At 40.8% G+C, this 17856-nt stretch overlaps 1 protein-coding gene across 1 annotated transcript in view; it reads right to left on the bottom strand.

The window, feature by feature from the left end:
* The window catches only part of LOC145984918 (muscleblind-like protein 1), a 718465-nt gene extending 701061 nt beyond the window's left edge, over positions 1–17404 (bottom strand). The window contains exon 1 of the mRNA XM_083118308.1: positions 17271–17404. The gene's annotated coding sequence lies outside the window, so the exon portion shown is untranslated. The remainder of the gene's footprint in view (positions 1–17270) is intronic.
* Between the last annotated feature and the right edge of the window lie 452 nt (positions 17405–17856).

Below are 17856 nucleotides of genomic sequence, written 5' to 3'. Positions count from 1 at the left end.
CATAAAGTTATGTTTGAGCATAAATTTCTATTTGATGTATTTAAGTGCTTAACGTTCTGTTTGGTGCATCTACAATGAATAAAGCTATATTTGATGCTTCTGAAATGCATAAACCTTTATTTGATGAATTAAAAATGCATAACTTCTATTTGTGCATCCACAATAGATAAAGATATATTTGACGTTTCTAAAACGCATACACTTCTATTTGATGAATTTACTTCTATTTGGTGCATCCACAATACATAAAAATATATTTTGAAGCTTCTAAAACTCATAAAATTCTGTTTGATGAATCTAATGTGCATAAGTTCTATTTGGTGTATCTACAATGCACAGAGTTATATTTCTAAAACGCATAAGCTTCTATTTGGTGAATTTAAAGTGGACAGTTGTATTTGGTCCATAAGCATAAAGTTATATTTGATGATTCCAAAGGTTATAAACTTCTATTTGATGAATTTAAAGTACATACAGTTCTATTTGATGCCTGTATAATTGGGGCCCGAATTTTTTAGGTAACGACATGTTTTACTTCCTACGTAGCAAGCAAAAATAACAAACGTCGGTTTATTACGATGTTAGCAAAGATATTTGTGAATTTCCATTTAGAGAAGCGGTTCTCCAACTTTTTAAACCGCGGAGCCCTTTTTGCCCAAAAACGAGGCCGCGAAGCTCCAACATTTTTACAGCCAATCAGAATTCAGAAATTACGTTTCTGACACGTATTGGTTTTAGCCAAAACCATACGTACACTTGTGTTTCTTATGTTTTATCATGTAGTAAAAAAATAAACAATTATGTCATAATATGGTGTCGAACTGCATGGTAAATATTGGCAAGAAAATGTGTTTTACTGACCTCATTGTGACGAGATTGTTCTTCTCCTTATACAAAGAAATATGGAGAGAAACAAAAGATTGGGAGAGGTAGGTAGGTCTCTCTCTCTCTCTGAGAGTGAGAGAGAGAGAGAGAGAGAGAGAGAGAGAGAGAGAGAGAGAGAGAGAGAGGGAGAGAGGGAGAGAGGGAGAGAGGGAGAGAGGGAGGGAGGAAAGAAAGTATTTTTATCTCTTTCTGTTGTTCTTTCTCCGAGGGGCAGCGGGACGACGAGAGAAGAGCATGTAACCCCGCAGTGGCAGTGGGAAGGGGAGACAGTGAAGGGGGAGACGCCACTTCACCCCACCCCTGTGAGCCTCCACCGGGTATCGAACCAAAAAGAAAGAGAGAAGGTTCGAAACCCGGTGGAGGCGAGAGAAAGAGATATTTTGGCGCCCCTTTTCGTTGGTGGGTGGTGCCCATCCCAGAGAAAGAGAGAGAGAGAGAGAGAGAGGAGAAGGGAGAGAAGGAGAGAGCGAGAGCGAGGGATAGAGGGAGAGAGAGAGAGGGGGAGAGAGAGAGAGAGAGAGAGGGAGAGAGATAGAGGGGGAAAGGGAGAGAGAGCAAGAGCGAGGGAGAGGGAGGGATAGAAAGGGAGAGGGAGGGATAGAAAGGGAGAGAGAGAGAGAGAGAGGGAGGGAGAGAGAGAGAGAGAGGTGTCTGTATTTCTCTTCTCTCTTTCTTTCAAATCCAGCTGTATGGAGGTGGCCGCGGTGGCTCAGTCGGTAACGCGTCTGACTACCATGTTGAAGGTCCCGGGTTCGATCCCCGCCCGGTTCAAATCCGGGAACTTTTCTAACGTTGGAAGCGGCCCCGGCGCCCACCCAGCGTCGAATAACCTGGGGAAACCTGGGGGGGGAAAGGCGGTCAGGGGCGTGGTGCTGATCACATCACCGGATCAAGAAAGTGCGGGGCGTTACCCCCACACCCCCTATACGCCTTCATGGCGTAGTGCTAAGCTCAGGGGAACACTTTACTTTTTTTTTTTTTTACTTTTTACTCTATGGAGGAGAGTTACCACTGAACCAAAATTCACCCAACAGTAGTTTTATGAAACATTGTCTTTTTAGAAGATGTCAGATCAGTAAGATTTTCATATTCACGTGCAGTTAGGCTGCGAGGCTTGTCTTTAACTGCAAACGAATATTTTACCCATCCATAATTGTCGAGATTCTTGTGCATTGCATTTGGAATGTACCGTATTTGCAGGCGTATTAAGCGCACTTTTTTCCCTTTTAAAATAGGTCTGAAAAACAGGGTGCGTCTTATACGCCGATATACAGTTTTTGATTAGGTCCATTTCTGGAAATTTTCTCTGTTCTGAGTTAGACGATTTCCCTGCGGTGTGTGGGAAGAAGATCAAAATATATTCTCCTTCCTAGTTAGATTAGATAAGTTATTTTTTTAAAGTAGACTTACACATTACTTTATATTTGAAATACTGCACATTAATTATATAATATTAAATTATAAAATATTTTTCCTAAAAAAATGTGTCTAAAAAAAGGAGCGTGCATCTTTTTACGTCGGTGCGTCTTATACGCCGGCAAATAAGGTACTTCAAGAATGTATCGCTTATTTCTTGAAGGTGCAAAGTGAATTCTTAAGAAAATCTGGTCAGATTCGCGAAGCTCATGGTTTCGAAAATATTCAGCACAGAACTGCACCTTCAACTTGAAAGCACAAATTTCGTCAGATGGCGTGAAAACAGTAGCATACTTCTTGTGAATATGTCGGCAAATATGAAAGTTTGATTTTTCACGGAAAGCATCGTGGAGTATTGGTAATGTTACATAAAATGTGGCATTTGCGTCATTTTTCAATTTTTCATGGATTAATGCAGATAAACGTCTGGGGCAAACGTTCAAAATATAATAAATTTCTCCAAAACTTCGGCGATATTTTTTATCTCATTGTGAAAGACGCATCCTCTTAATTTCACTTGATCTTGTCTTACGCCATGAATACCCGCCGCAAAACTTATGGCACCGTGTGCACTCTACTTTCTGTTGCCAGATTTGGCAAATAACCCTTGCTGATTCTTGGAATAGCGGTTACAGTTGAGCAATCAGGGAGTAGTAATAAAAAAAGTTGCGAAAAATTTACTCCAACGTAAAAAAGCACAGCAATGAAGGAAATGACCGAAGAAAAAACAATTACATATTTTTAATATTCTTACATGTTTAAACATATTTCACTGACTTATTCTACATATTTATGTACATACTTCGCATGTTTCGGCTACAAAGAAAATCCTGTTTCATTTTTGTGCAGTTAAAGTGCACCAATTTCTATTTTGTCCCCTGAAATTTCTCTCTCCATCTCAGTGTTGTGTGTGTGTTTGTGCGTCCAATCCTTTGAACGTAATTACTTTCGCAAAAACAAATTTTACCCGGCATGTTTTGACTACATAAAGAATAATGGTCTTATTTATAATGTACCAAGTTTTATTTTCGTGCAGTTAAAGTGCATCAATTTTTTGCCTCAAAATCTCTCTCTCTCCTCTCTGGGTGTGTGCAATGGAAAAATAAGGGACTCCCCGATGGCGCAGTGGTAGCGTCTTCGCCTTGTAGTCAAGGGGTCCCAGGGTCGATACCCGTTGGAGGCACATCGTGGTTCGGATTCCACTTTAAGCTATAGGTTCAGTCCCGATTAGCCTTACTGTGCATAAAGTGGACTTAAAACATCAATTCAACCAACCAAGGGAAAAATTAGAGACACTCAACCAATCGTACTTGATCGCAAGAACTTTCGCAAAAACAAATTGGCCCCGGCATGTGTCGCACTGCTTGCCGACACGTAAGAACGCCGCATCCCCGTCCTTGGACGACTTGTGAATGGAGTAGTCAACCTGATCTCCGTCTCTCCTTATCAGCTTTCGGAACATTCCCTCTGCTGCTAATCCATGGGGAATTTATTTATCAGTGGAGCCTCCGTGATTGAAACCACTTGAGCGAAGCGGGATAAGGACTTTATCGCGTCTCCTTATGCGGAGTTGTTAATTAAGGCAGTTCCGGAGAATGAAGCCCGTGACGTCAGCTAGAGCCCCCCCCCTTTTGTAGCGGAACAGTCAAATCTTGTTTCCTCCTTTGAGGAGGAGGTGATCGAAACTGGGAATCCGTGCACCTCTTGACATTTGGTCGCACTAGGTGCTAGGATTAAGGACCTAATCCCCCCTCTTCTTCAGGCAAGTATATACAGGGTAATTCAAAAAAATTCACACGATTTTAAGCAGCCACAAATCCCGAGTATACAACATTAAAACAGCAAGCGATACTCACAGAGTGGCTACGCAAACACCAAAATAAAACTAAAATATAATTTCACCTTTCAAGGTGCATTTTCTAAAACTTCATGGCTAAGAAATGGAATGAAGTACTAAGATGTATTTCCTATTTCGATATTACTTGGTACATAAATATTAGCACTGCAAAGTTTAAACCTGTTTGAAGTGTACCCGAAACCGCTGCTTCTGAAGAGCATAACTAAAGATGCTGAAAATAAGATGTATCAGAGGCGGCTCCCGTGGCGGAGTGGTTAGCATATCGCGCTACTACGACAGGAGTCCCGGGTTCGATTCCCCGCGTGGGCATGGATGTTTGTGAGAGTGTCCATTCATCAATCTCATCATATCATCACTCATCCCCATCTTCGCAAACAGCCAAAAGTGGCTCAAAAACGAAGTAAAATAAAGCAAATCAATCAGTTATAGCAGAATCACACAAACTGACTCAAAATATGTAGCATAATCGAAACAGTTTAAAATTCAGAACTGTTTCCCTTCTTTACTGCAAACTGTACTGCATTTCCGTCTTGTAAACAAGGGGTCACGTGTTCGATACCCGGTGGAGGAACAAGTGGTTCAGATCCCACTTTAAACTGTAGGTCCAGTGCCGATTAGCCTTACTGTGCATAAAGTGGACTTAAAACAACAAATCAAGCATGTATTTATTGCATTTCCATTTAAATCACAATTGTGTTAAAGAGCAAGTAGTAACCCTTACAGGAGAAAGGGTATGTTTGAAACTGTTCCTAATCTAATTTTTAAATAGAAGTTGACAAAATAAAGCTTCCCTCGACCAACAATTGCAGCAACATATATTTAAATACAATATTGTTTGCGACCTTTGTCTCTTCACATTCACTAGAAAATTCACGAAGAATTCATGCATATTTTCAGAAATTTGAAATAATTCCCAATGAACAGACAGACACCATGCATCAGATTCAAGGATAAAGCCAATAAATCTTTGCATTACGCCGGTAGATGGCTCCACTGATGCTCTCCCAGAATGCAGTGTGAAGTAAAATGGCGACCGGCCAGTGAAATACTGTGTAATACACTTGACCCATATGTTGCCTGATTCGTGATTGCTTTTGGAACATAGCCTATTGTGATCCACTTGGCCCGCTTGTGATAGTCTAGTGTGATTTGTGACAGCCCCGTCCAGTTCGCTACACGTTATGACTCTCTCTGCACTCACCCGTCTGGTTGGTTACACGGTGCAACGCAGACTCGTCTACTTCGTTCATTTGGTGCCAAGTAGTGTGTTTGGTGTCTGCACCGTTTGCACCACGTTCTGGAGCGGTGTAATGTGTGTGTATGGAGGCCCATTCCTGAAATAGACCCAGATGAAAACAGACGAGAATTTTCCAAAAGCTGAACAGTTCTTTTGCTAAATAAATCTTAGAATTAAATTTGGATCCCTAATTTCGGACGCCTAGACACAGTGTTACCTATTATTAGACTTTGGATTTTAGGTTTTTAACCTATTTTTTCCTTTACAGGTATGTAAGAAATAATAAGTTATGTCAGCGTTTCGTTAAATACAACAACTGATGAAGTTTTATAGTGCCTAAAAAAACATATTTTGCTTGTTAGAACCTATTTTAGGTTTACGCGACTGTTACCGGTGCAATCCAAAGTGGTCTGATCTGTGTGGTCTTGTTCACTTTCGCGTCACTTCGGTGCTTTGTGGCATTCACGCCTTGCAAACTAACATTTCAGCATTGAAGTTTGCACCACTGACTATGTTTTTGTTGAAATATTATTTTCAGCATTCAAGATGATCCTTACAGACAACATTGCAGAGTTTGACTGTGGATAATATTAAAAAAACTGGTTGCCTAACTATACGGCGAAGAATGGTGATTTCTGCCATCGCCGTAGCGTTAGGCAACACACATAACGTTATGCAAGGTAGTGCGTATTTCTGGAAATAGGTTTTCCATTATCGTTGCCTGCGACTATACCTAATCAGCATTTTTCAGGAATTTTGAACTATTTTAAGTTTTTTTTAACCTACTTCAAGATTTTTTGAGCCTAACTTAAGATTTTTAGGACCTATTTTAGGATTTTTAGAGCCTATTTTAGAACCTAACAATCCGAGGTCTAGCGATTATAGGGTACAGCATCAGACACAATTTCGGCCCTGGTCACGTGGTCCGTGCTAACTAACCAAATGAACGTTTAAAACAGCAGACAGGCATTTGTTGAATCTTCTGAACTTGAACACCATTTGGTTGCACGTGGTTGAACATTTCCATGCACCAACTTGATACCGGGATATACCTGCACTACACCTAATGCCAGAAAGTGCAGCGAATTAGACGGGCCCAGTTTACTGGTGTTATCGCCTGCTTTCAATCAAGAGATATTCACTTCCATGCTTTAGAAGGAAATCTAAATAAACAGACATAATATTTCAGAATTCGGAATACCCAAGTGGTTTACGAAAGGAAATTTTGAATACGAGTTTGCTGGTGAATGCAAAATGTCCACACACAGAATTCAAAATATGTAAGTTAACACAAATGTGTTAACTTCTGTAACACATTAAAGTGCATAAACTGCTAATGATGCACTTTTTATGCATCTTAATACACGCAGAAATGGATAAAAATGGAACTTTTATTAGCAGCTGTTCCATGCGATGCGCTAAAATGCATCAGTTGAGAAACATGGTTTAACTGTATCAATCAACCTGGATTTGAAGCATTTGGAGTTCTGTGTGCGGCGTGGCCTTAAGAAGTAAAATCACGGACATTTTTAGGTGGATGACCCTGTATATAATACTCCCGCGGTCGGCCACGGAATCCAATTAAGCGACCGTGGCGCCATCTCCACTCTTCGGCGCACTCTATTAGTCATCGTCAAGAGGAGCGAAACCTGGATAAGTAAAGATCCCTGTCCGTCCGTGCCACGTGACCCTCTCAGGCATCGAGCACACTGAATTCGATCCTATTAACACTTAAGCAGGGGACGCTCGCAAATTGTGGGAAATTACCTTCGTCATCCGACGAGCACCGCAGCGCCACTTCCACCACCATTGTGCCAGCGCCACTTGTTTTAAACTCGACGCACTTCACATACCCCCCCCCCCTCTTTGTTTCTTCCTCCTTCGTCAAGGGGCGGACGTACGATTCGATTTTCTTGTTTGTTTTCGCTGAACGGGTTGCATTTTGTTACGCTAAGGACATAATAAGGTTGCGAATTCTTATAATTAAGGACTCTTAAAACAGCTGAGACACTCAAGCACGGTAAACACCACACGAGAATAAACAATAGCAGAGGAGTAAGTATAAATTCTTAAGGCTAGCCTGCACCTGTTTTTGAATTGTCCTCTCGAAAATCTGCTATCCAAAATCTGAAAAAATACACATTCTTAGAAATCCTTCTATACCTTATCCCGGGAATCTCTGGAGTATGGCCGCGCATAAAAGCATAGTTGGGGAGAAAGCGAGTGGGCGAAGCGAAGCAGTACACGCAGCTGCAAAGGCTGGTAACTGCAGTCGCTGTTCCCCCTCTACGCAATTTCCTTCTCACGCGTTCATTGGAGAGATAGGGGTAGACAGAAAAAGGTAGAGAGATGGAAAGATATATAGAAACAGAAGGGGAGTAGTGAAACAAGAGATGAAAGGAGAAAAGCAGAAAAACCACGGGAATAAAAAAAAATAAGAGAGAGGAGAAGAGAAGAAAGGAAAAATGGAGAAGCGAGGAAAAAAGAAAGCGAAAGGAGAAACGTGGAAGAAAGAGAAAGCGAAAATAAGGAGAGTAACAAGATTGGAAAAGAGAAAATTATTGAGGAAACAACGGAAGAAAGAAAGGGATAAACGAGGAAGAAACAAAGAAAAAGAGAGAGAAAAGGGAAAGAAAATAAGGAAAGAGAGGAAGAAAAAATGAAAGAAATGGGAAGAAAAACAGGATAAGAAAGAGAGAGACAAAGGTAGAAAATGATAAGAGTAACAGAGAAAGAAACAAGCAACAGAGTCAGCAAGAAAGTTAGAGAGAGAGAACAAGTAAGATATAGAGAAGCAGAGGGAGGGAGGGAGGGGGAGAGAGAGAAAGAGAGAAGAAGATAAACATAAAAAGAGACAGCGAGGTAAAGGAAGAAAGAAATCAACAATAGAAAAAGTAAGAGATAGTTAAACAGAGGAAGAAAAAGAGACATACGAAAGCAGAGGACGAGAGAAGAAAATAGGAAAGAGAACGAGTAATCCTAACCACAGGAGCAAAGCACGCACGTAAATATTTCACCCACCCTTGAGTCCACCCGGAGGAAATTCCTTGGCGGGGCCATTGGGAAGAGGGCACACGGGGTCAAAAGGAGAACATAAATAAGAGCAGATCTGCAGCAGGACAAGGGCGGGGGGAAGGGTCAGTCCCCCTTGGACCCTGGCCAATCCCCCAGTCCGGGCAATACATTTGTTTACACCTTCATAAATCTACTTACGTAGCATTTATTCACTTTCTCGTCACACGCCATGGAAAATATCATTCCCAAGAAGGATAAAGCGGGTGGACGGGTCAATCATTTCCCCAAAAGTTTTTTTTTCCCCGCGTGTTCCTTGATGCACCTTCCTGCATCTTTTTGGATGATGCACTTAAATGTTTGGTCTGATCTACAGAGTTTATGTAGCTCAGACGAAACGTTTAAGTGCATCATCAAAAACGATGCGTTCTGGTGCATCAAAACGCATCAACTGACGCATTGAAGGGCATCTCGACTGAAATAAATCCTCACTTGAATCAAATGATGCACTTTGGCGTTTCCTTCACGACATACAAAAATGCACCCAAATGCATCAAATGTTAATCTGATTCTTTGAAGAAGCCATAAAACACTTTACTGCATCAATCGATGCACTCTGGTGCATCAATTGATATGATGCATTTAGTTTTCTAGTCAACAGCGGTGGCGCTGAGAATTCTACTGGCTGCTGCGTTTCTTATCGTACTGGATTGGTCGCTTTCCCGCTCCCCACTTCCCTTGCCAGCATTAGGATCGTCCGCCGTAACAGTAGAAAATATATTTTATATAGAAACACAGTGTACGAACTGAAATGGAGCCGAAACCAAAAAGGCAGTGCAGTGGAGAAGTTGGTTAGTGCTCTGGATTTGTATTAAAATCACAGGTCGGTTGTAGGTTCCATCCCCACGACCGACAAAATTGTTTACCTGTTTGAGTTTTCGTTTTAAGTTCATGTTGTGCACAGTTAGGCTAATCGCGACTGGACATGCAGTTTACAGTGATATCCGAACCACTATGTGCCTCCATCGGGACGCTACCACTGCGCCATCGGTAGGCCGTCCCTAAATGTGATAGTTGGTTCATACAAGAAGCTCGACGTTACATGAACCCATAATAACGTATGGCTGATGGTAAAACAGATTATTTAATAGATTTTTATATAACTTAATCTTTTCGAAAAGGACTCAATCTCCGGAAAGCCTTCAACACTAGGCAAGCCTAGGCACCGGGCGCTAAAGCAAGAATGACAAAGGGATATATAACTTTATCATTTCCTGCTTTTCCCAAAATAGGCATTTGCTAGGCTGATGTTCAAGCAACACATGCTGGAACCTACTTCATAGTAAATAAAATTACAAAATGTACGCGACAAGATAATGAAATATCACTGAAAGGTTGAAGGAATGAAGATAATTTAAGTCGAAAATGAGGAGGCAAATTTTTAAAACAATTCGACAAAATTATTTTAGCTTTTTAAAATGAGTCAGACATTATAACAACGTATAGCCTGGATAGAATAATTACTCAGAAGGGCGACATCTTTTATTTTTCGTTTCAATTCGTAACCAAAACTATAACAATACAACTAAAATAATGGCAGTGTGTTAAGAGGAAATAGGTTACCTTACAGTGAGTCACTAAAAGTTAAAGCGAAGCATGAAACTAAAACAATTTCTCAGGAAAATATAATTCTAGACACACCCATGAAATTTTACTTGACTATGGCAACCAACAAAGATCACAGTCACAACTAGATGGCAAGTTACATGAACTTATTCATAAACCATAGTGTGACAAATTACTACATCTAAGTTTTAGCTAACTCCCACCTACAAGTTTAGATAAATTAGCTCTGGTAATAAGATAAATCAATTCTTGGTCTCGAGATAATCCAGGACTTACTATCACATACGTCTTTGTATTTTCTCTGCATCATTTGTTCGAGACTCTCTTGTAAGTTAGAATGTGGGTATCTACAATGAACATTCCTATATTGGTTTGTAGGTTATATCTGTAGTGTGTTGCTTAATGCTTTAGTTTCAATCAGTAATGTTTTTTATGTTTTTGTATCTAATTTGACATTGGAGACGTAAGCGAGAGTGAGACAGACAACTATAACTCAAGACGAGACAGAAAAACGAGGTACGCTTTCTCCTTCACGAGACGCAGAGTTGAAATCTACAATTCTTGTGCCTGACACACACGAGGCTACATTTCGTGATGGATTTTCCAGTTGGACTTGGACTAGTTGTGTGGTACTGGCTCATCTGCTAGTTTTTGCTTCACGCGATACTTATTACCGTACTTGTCGGTATACTTTTGTTCCCACAAGGCATTGCGCAGAGCAGACAAGCTAAGAATTTGGACGAGCCACTTGAGGAAGAACGTCGTGGGAGAATAGTTATATAAATTATATAATACATAGAATATATATAATATATATTGTTATTATTTAAAATTAAAATTAATAAAAAATCTTGAGCTAGAAATTGGCTCGAAAGAAAATATGGTATCTAAGGTACACTCAACACGCTTTTTAATAACTCGGATATGTATATTCATACAAAAGATTCACAGGATTCATTCATGAAATAAAATATTTTGAACTAAATATGCCAAACAGTTAATACATTCGTAATAGTAAGGATTTTCATTAACGACTAAAAACATCTGTCATGTATAATCTCATCGCTTTGGATAAATGACTAAATATCAATGAACACGAATGCATTATTATTTTTCTTTCATCGAGTAGCTAACAAAAACAATCAACACTCGGAAACCACAGAAAGAAACTCTTCTCTTTGCCAAAATCACAAATTATCTTCACCTGATCGGCTGTCCCACAGAATCTAGCAGAGAAAGCCAGATGCAATTAGAACAAGGTCGAATCGTCAAAGCCAGTTTAGCAGCCAGCCAGACAGCAAGTCCAACGCCAACTAGGGCATTCCTACTGGAATATCAGTTCCGTGTGATTCGACCTTTACTCTATCGCACTTTTACTATTTACAAAACGATACATTTTCCAGATATTTCCCACCACACCCCCTTCCAGACGGCAGTGTGTCAGTCCCTGGATGTGAAAATGCCTCAAGTTTCAACAGGATCATCTTACCCCGTTTTCGTCTTCCAGACAGCATTGACAGATATCATGTTTTCCTGTCCCACCATCTGACTCCACGTCTTCTTATTCTTATCACAATTTCTTATTGCCATCTTATCCGCGGTCCACTACACTGTTAAACTTTATCGCAAAATTACAATTTGAGTCTGTCTGTTAATTTTCAACAACGGAACGCATCTTTTTATTTCAAATTGAATATTTTATCGCGCATAAAGATATAGCCTACCGGTATTTTTAAAAACTGATTCATTAAAATTGTATTGATTAGGCTAAATGTTATGCCCATTAGTGCTTTAAAATCGGCTGAAAGTCATTTTTACAGTAATCGGATTGCAACGGAAATTGACGGTCCCAGACTGTAATTTCTCCAAGTATCTTTTTACAGTGCATATCTATCGTCTTTGCATGCAGCTTCCCTGGTAGTTTTTCTTCCACCCTAAAGTACAGTCATCGGCAATAAAAATGGGACACCTAGGTCCTGAAATATTCGCTTTCCTGCAAGGCGTTTATGTATGTATGTGAACTGTCTATGATTCTACTAAGATATTAAAAGCCCTATATCTCTGCCGCTTATCGCCTGGGGTTTCTGCCTCACAAGGATAATCGCGACGAAGTTCTTCATGTTCACTGAAGCTAATTATCCCATGTCGAGCTTATTTACAATCTTATCCGGTCATCGCTTAGCAAAGTTTGTTATAAATAATAATAACAATAATAATTTGCGCACTGAAATCAATAATAAATCAATAATAAAAAAATGACAGATTTTAAAAGTAAGGATGCATTGTTGGTGTGCATTAATACATGAACAAAGGATTTATGATAATTTCCTTGTGAACTCATTAAAGTGTTTGAGCCCACACAATGTTTTTAAGTTGGCACCCCTGTCCACGTCTACTAATAGCTCCATCTACTTCGCTGAACTTTTTGCACTCACGTGTTCAGTTCGTGCGACTGGAGTTAGAGCCCACACTTTCTTGATCACGGCCGAAGGTGTGGGTGATGTGATCAGCACCACGCCCCTGGCCACCTTTACTCCCATCACCCAAAGTATCCTCCAGGTACGCATTTTATGCGACACTGGGTGGGCGCCGGAGCCGTTTGAACAGGTGGAGAAAGTCCCGGGTCTCTCGCATGGTAGTCAGACGCCCCAACAACTTTTTTATTATTTTTTTTAAAAGGGATACCCCTATGCGGTAGTATCCCCCACGAACACAAACATCCATGTCCTAATCGGGATTCGAACCCGGGACCCTTGGCGTCGTAGCGTGCTGACCCAACCACTCCGGCACGGAGGCCACGGCTCATAGGCGTCTACTTCATTAGATTATTGTCAAGTAGTGTATTTGATGTATTTCACTACGTTCTGCTGCGATGTACAGTGTGGCATATGGTCACGTGGCACGTGCTCTGCTAACCAATCAATGAACTTGAACACAGCTATTTTTATACAGCGTCAAATTGATTGAGCACAATATCCTTGCGCCAGCCTGACACTGGGACTGCACTAGTGCCAAAAGATGCAGCAAACTAGACTAGACAGGTTAAGCGGTACGTACAGTTTAAAGTGGAATCCGAACCACTATGTAACACGTCTCCTTCAGGAATCGAACAAGGCACCCTATGATTACACTGTGATATAGTTTAGCACTAAATGAACTAAGTCCTATTACGTAATATGAAATAAGCTTTCACGAAGACTGACAATTGGTACAACAGCACAAAATAAATAGAAAATACCAACAGACACCAGTTTAAATTATCGGAGGGAAAGGGAGGGCCGACCTCCGTGGCGGAGTGGTTAGCACAGCGCGCTGCAATACCAGGGGTCCCAGGTTCGAAACCCGACTGGGCATAGGTCTTCATTGTGAGTGTCCCATCGTCGATTTAATCATATAATCACTCATCCTCATCGTCGCGATTAGCCAACAGTGACAGAAAAGGGACGCTAAATAAAAATAATAAAAATCAAATCACGAATCCCTCCCCCCCAAAAAAAACACTCGTTTTGGCTGAACAAAATTTCTTAATTTTTCCAGATCATTCTGTATTGATTCTAGCAAGTGATAAACTGTGCAGCCAGCCTACTCTACATTGTAAAATGTGACGTAATGTTCTTTAGAAGCAACTTTAAAGTCGCTAACACGAAAGCATATAAGTTATACTTTTTATGCCTGTGTTGGTCTACAATATTGTTTTCTAATATAGTGCTTCTTCTGAATAAGAATCGTATAGAAGACACGGGGAGCCATGTCTTCTCTTTTCCAGTACTTAGCTTATTTCCCCTCCATTTTTTTTTTTTAATGCTGAACCAAAGGGGATTTATGGCATCCACATATCCCTGGGCCCGCCACTGACAAGATATGCTTTCAATCACGAACCGTGTTTAGGAAGTTACATCCTTAATATTTCGCAAAATGGTAAATTAATGTCAGGGCGATTTTGGGCTGCCTATATACAAGGATGCATAAAGAGAATATGATTTCTATTCAGGCACAGCTGACACAGTATGCAAGTTATCAGATCGAGCTGTAAAACCAAACGCAGTGGATTCATCTAACAAATATCTAATTGTTACTTGAACAAACCAGCTAATACATCATTGTAACCGATGGTGCATTAACGTGTATATTTCGATGGTCGTAACATATAGTACACCAGAGTATGCCCCATGTTTCAGAACTGGCCACCGTGGTCTAACCGTTAATGTTCAAAGCGCTGATCTGAATCTTCTTCAGCAAAGACTGCGCGCCATCTTTCAGCTCAATAATTCACTCGTGGCTATCATCACGGTATAGAACCAGGGCCGGCTCTACCGTACGTGTATGTGCATTTGCACGGGGCGGCAAAATGTAAGTTTATATTAGTTGTCCTCTTACAAAAGCAGCTATCCTCCGAACCCGCCCCCTGTTATCGAGGTTTGAGTTAAACTGACGTGTCGCATTCGGTAGTCGGAAATAGAGCTGCATTGTTCTTTGACGTGTTGATCGCGAAGGTGGTGATGATAGGTGTCGCCGAATCGCGAAAGACGGAATAGTAAGTACGAATATCCGCTGTTTTTGTCGTTGCTGGTTGCACCTCATTTACGATCTTGAAGATGTAACGATAGTGTAGTTAGTGTACGTCGTGTGTGAGAACGCGCGCTGTGGTTCTGTTATTCGCGACATTGCAAATAGAAAAGCTAGAAAAGTTCATTTGTAAGTTTTCCAACTTAAAGGGGGGAAAAGGTACAAAGTGAATAGTGTAATCACGAAGAAATCGTGGTTTACTAGGCGTACATAATTGTACATAATTACATAGTTTATTGTAGCCGGCCCCTGTGGCGGAGTGGTTAGCACATCGCGCTACGACGCCAGGGGTCCCCGGGTTCGAATCCTGGCCTGGGCATGGATATTTGTGAGTGTCCATTCATCAATTTCATCATATCATCACTCATCCCCATCTTCGTAAATTAGTCAAAAGTGGCACAAAAGGCGAAGTAAAATAAAGCAAATCACAAATAGTTTATTGTAGTGATGAAGTGAAGATATGTTACTTCATGTACAACATTCTGGAAAATGTACATGATTATGTACAGTATAAATAGTCATGAAGAAATAGTGATGTTAAAAAATGGTTATACCATGTTAAATTGCTACGGATAACAAGTTTAGTTGTTCAAACATTGCGTTTTCTTTGTACGTATTTTGGGGTGGGGGCGGCAAGAAGTAAAATTGAAGGGGGGTGGCAAAATTCCTAGGGCCGGGGCGGTATAGAACCCTACTTGGAATTGCAGGGAGCAAAATTTTGAACGGGTCCTTCTATACACACATACCTTTAACTTCATAACGAAAAAAAAAAGTTCGATTTCGTCTCGACAAATCTACATAAAACCATGCTGTTTTCGGTCACATAGCGTCATATTCTGCGATATGAGTCCAAGAACAAAAGGTTCTCCAACCAAGAAACCCCTATGCTAATTCTGACCACAATTCAAATTATTATAATTCATTTTCGCTAGAATTGCTACTGGGCACGTAGCCAGGGGGAGGGCTAAGGGAGCTGAAGCCCTCCACAAATATCTAATTTAAACACAGTGTATAGTGGTAATTAATTTTTCTTCTTCGGCAGTATGAAACAGGTTTTATAATAATGAGAAATTCATCTTTAGGACTTCTACCCCCCACTTTTTCGCCTTTAGATGGCGCTGCTGATAAGGGATGAGCCCCTCCCGAAATAAAATCCTGGCTACTGGCCTGGGCATAAAGCTTCAGGCCAAAATCAACGTCAAACAAATCTTGGACCATCATGTTTCAAAGATACAGTATGTATGGTACGTACAACTGTGGTATCGTGACAGACACAACAGAAATAGGACATTGCACTAACGCAAAAGGGTTTTGAATTTCTAATTCCACTTTATGAACAGAAAGGCTTATCGGGACTGGACATACAGTTTAAAATAGAATCCGAACCACTATTACTCTTTACCGGCTATCGAAGACAAGTCTAACGCGACAGAACCTAAGAGATGTTTAGAAATTGACGAATTGGTGAAGAAATGACACCAGAAAAATTCTAAAGCAGGAAATTGAGTTAAAGTCCTGATTGCAAAACCGAACAAGTGACACTTATCGCGATTCAATATAGTTTTCTTATTTTACGTCGCTTTTCTGCTGATTTGGATACCTGCGACTATGAGAAGTACTAATGATTAATTTGATGAAGAGAAACACTCACGTACAAAAAACGTCCAGACCGGGAATCGAATCTGGACCCTTCCATGGCGAGTTGATCGTTCAACGTGTTCGTCTTTATGTGATTCGATCATAACACTGGTGTGCAGGTATTTTTTTCAACAACTCAAACAGTATATATTTTTAAAGAATATAAAAAGGCACCGAAAAATAGAATGTGCAATCCTTTTGCAAACAACAAAATACTTTCGTACAAAGGGGTTAGCGTTACGCCTGAAACCTAAGTAAACAATACCAAAAAAAATCGTACTGCTGATAAGATAAGTATCCTTTCATGTTAAAATTCTGTGTAGCGAGGACAGATAAGAGACGTTGTTATCGTGCTATACCTATTTGCGGCTTCAGTTATGGCGGGATACGATAGCACGTGACTGTTTTTACTTTAACGATATGTTACGTCAACGTGGGAGACAACTGTCAAATTCGTAAACACAACAATTTTGATCACAATATGGACATTTTATTTCTCACGGTTATGCTATTGTGTGCAAGGTAATATGTAAATATGAAATGAACTCAAGAGAGCGTGTAAATACAGTTCTAACTGTCACCTTTCAAGCAAACTTCCTTCCCCAATGCCCCGTTTCCCGCACTCTCACTTTTTAATTCCGTTTCCTTTCGAGCAACACAAGCAGGCGCTTTGAATCTAGCAAAAACATAATTGCGCGGCGCTTCCGTGACATATCATGCCATCTAGGAGTGATTTCATCGATTTCGACGGCCACGAAGGCTGGTCTAGGCCTACCAGCCAAGGCCATTTGTCACAATCAGGTCAGAAGGGTCGTTTGTGCTGTACACTTAATTGTGCGGGAAGGGTGAGGGGCAATCGCGCCGAAATCCCCCAATCCTGCCTTCGTCCCGGTTCGGTCGTCTGCTCTCATCTCGACGTACCAGCAGAAGACATCTTTACGCCCAAAACATCACTTCTCGATCCTAAACGATGACAATACGCCACTAAACAACTCCACAAGACATGCAATCGTAAGAAATGAACGTACATACCTGTTATGCTAGACCATGTAGGCTTTCAGTTCTCGGATGAATGTAAGGCTAATATTTAGCGGTAAGCTGTAAGCAGGAGTCCGCCATAACTGAACTCGAATCGCCAACAGGCTGGGAGCGAGTAGAGGGAAATGACGCAATTTTACCGCGCAGCTGTTGGGGCTCGTGAGCAAGGTGCCGCGGACGGGCTAGGCCTTGATTGACATGCGTAATTGGCGCAAGAGCGAGATGGGTGCCAGCGCGTCTGGTAGAGAAGACACCGAAAACACGCATGGACCGGGTTGATGTCAGTAAAAGCCAACCCAGGTCAAAACACTGCGGATAAACGTCCCATCGCATCGCATACAATGTTATTGGGACAGGCGATCTTGTGACCAATTAGCCACGTACAAAATTAACCAATCGCGAACAGGATAGAGATTTACAAATTTTATTTACCATGACGTAACACAAAACAACCTAGAAAATCACATACTAAGTGAGAAAAGACATTACGTCTCTACAATATTTATAAGAAAGTTATTTTCTTATAAATTCCTGCAAGCTTCAGCTCCTGCCGCAAAATATTTACAGCGAAGGCATAAAA

This window comes from Lepisma saccharinum, chromosome 3 (genome assembly GCF_977018435.1).
Source record: "Lepisma saccharinum chromosome 3, izLepSacc3.1, whole genome shotgun sequence".
Lineage (NCBI taxonomy): Eukaryota > Metazoa > Arthropoda > Insecta > Zygentoma > Lepismatidae > Lepisma > Lepisma saccharinum.
Note: the sequence above shows the minus strand (reverse complement) of the source record. Positions and strands in the feature narration are given on the sequence as shown.